Genomic DNA, 2,097 nt, shown 5'->3' on the forward strand with positions numbered 1-2,097 from the left:
TAGCTTCCGTGATGTGCGAAATTTTTCATCAACTGGCTCAGATACATCCTCAGGCATAACAACTGCTTAAAATTTAATCTATTATACGTAAAACCTTCAAATAAACATTTAAACTGTAAATATCGTGTACATATTCTGAAAAAGTGTAATAACAATGATATCAGTCTGGATTTTTTGAAGTTTCAATTTCCCAAAAACGAATTTTTTTGGGAAGAAGCCTTGAACAGTTTTCAGCTTAAGAAGAGCAATAAGTCGTGCGGAACGAGTTCGTAGACTGATCGAGGATAAACTTGAGGAGCATAGGGATATTCTCAGGAAATAGGTTAAAATAGAACTTTATCATCAATTGTGTACAACATTAGAAAACAAATGAGATATCTTTCCTATTTGATTATTAGGAGACATAATAACAAGTTTGCGAAGCGTTCTGGGAGACCGGAAAGGCCATTGTGGAATGGAGCTCATAGTAATACTTTTACATTGTACGGTGTTTACCTGCCGAATTTTGTCGTGGACGTCTAATAAATAGGTCTAAAGCATCTGGTCTGAGACAAATCATTTAAAACAGAATCATCTGCGAAATTGTATGCCAAAAACGTAAGTGAGACAACAGTGCATAGAGGGGTTAACAAAATTTATGCCTTTTTAGAAGATCAAAAAAACAAGCTGTACCATATTATAAAATGTATGGTTTTTGTGTTATGAAAGAGATAACACATCCGGATAAGCCAAACGAAATCTCTAATGTCAGTCAGTTTGACTCTCGTAATGGACAAATTGGTTATCTAAGAATAAAAACTGAAAAACTGATGAATAGCCGTTTGCATCAACTAATGAAATAAGGAATGATCAGTAAAAGATTTATCGCAGTCTTTGGACAACAGGATTGCAACAGGACAGGCTTTATGGACTTGGTAAAGTAAATTAAATCGGTACGCCCCTTCTGCCCGTTTTGTCAATACTGGGTAGGTGTTAGGAGAACCTCGAAACATTTCTGTCTCCCTTTTTTCAGAGGTTACCAGGTGCAAGTATTGAGACCAATTCGAAAAATGCCAGAGTCGTTTCAGAGGCTATCAAATTGGAGGCAGGTAAACTAATAGTATCTCTCGATGCTAAAAGCTTGTACTACTATGTACCGGTTGAGGAAACCATTGAAACTTCGCTTAAAGAACTGTAGTCGAGTGACAAGATTCCTGAGATTCCGAGGTCAGCTATGATAATTCCTTCATCTCTGCAGCTTTAACCATTGTGAATTTGATCTTTAACAGGCCTGAAAATGCGAGAAAGCAATAATTTGATGGTTCAGATTTTACATGCTGGTTCTTTCCATGACTGTGTGTTATGATCTAATCGGCGACAACATCTCAAGGCAAAAATCGAAAAACTACAGACCAGGTAATGTACAAGAGCTGACAGACTACTTGACCACGAACAAAAACAATTTTAAAGTGCTGGTATATAACCAGCGCTCAAGAACCCCTGATAAATTCAAAGAGTTGTCAAGCACTGGGATTCTGTTCCGGGAGCGACGAAACGCCTGATATTGACGCTGAAGCAGAAAACACAGCTGGGAGATTACAATGTGCTCCAAGAGGAGCCCGCACGTGAGATCAAGTCACTGGACAATGTTCTGCACCAGCAATGAAACGTGAAATTTCTGTTCAAAAAGGGCAAAAAAAACCCTGGGGAAACGACAGAGGAAAAGGTAAGACTAGTAGAAAGAACACAAAACAAAAGTGAAGCTCTTGAACAATAAGGTATCATTGCCCCCTGACCTTGAGCTAGCTTCCGTGATGTGCGAAATTTTTCATCAACTGGCTGAGATACATCATCAGGCATAACAACTGCTTAAAATTTTATCTATTATACGTAAAACCTTCAAATAAACAATTAAACTGTAAATATCGTGTACATATTTTGAAAAAGTGTAATAACAATGATATCAGTCTGGATTTTTTGAAGTTTCAATTTCCCAAAAACGAATTTTTTTGGGAAGAAGCCTTGAACAGTTTTCGGCTTAAGAAGAGCAATAAGTTGTGCGGAACAAGTTCGTAGACTGATCGAGGATAAACTTGAGGAGCATAGGGATATTCTCAG

Source organism: Convolutriloba macropyga, unplaced genomic scaffold, assembly GCF_964194025.1.
Source record: "Convolutriloba macropyga unplaced genomic scaffold, txConMacr16.3 SCAFFOLD_2030, whole genome shotgun sequence".
Classification (NCBI taxonomy): Eukaryota; Metazoa; Xenacoelomorpha; order Acoela; family Convolutidae; genus Convolutriloba; species Convolutriloba macropyga.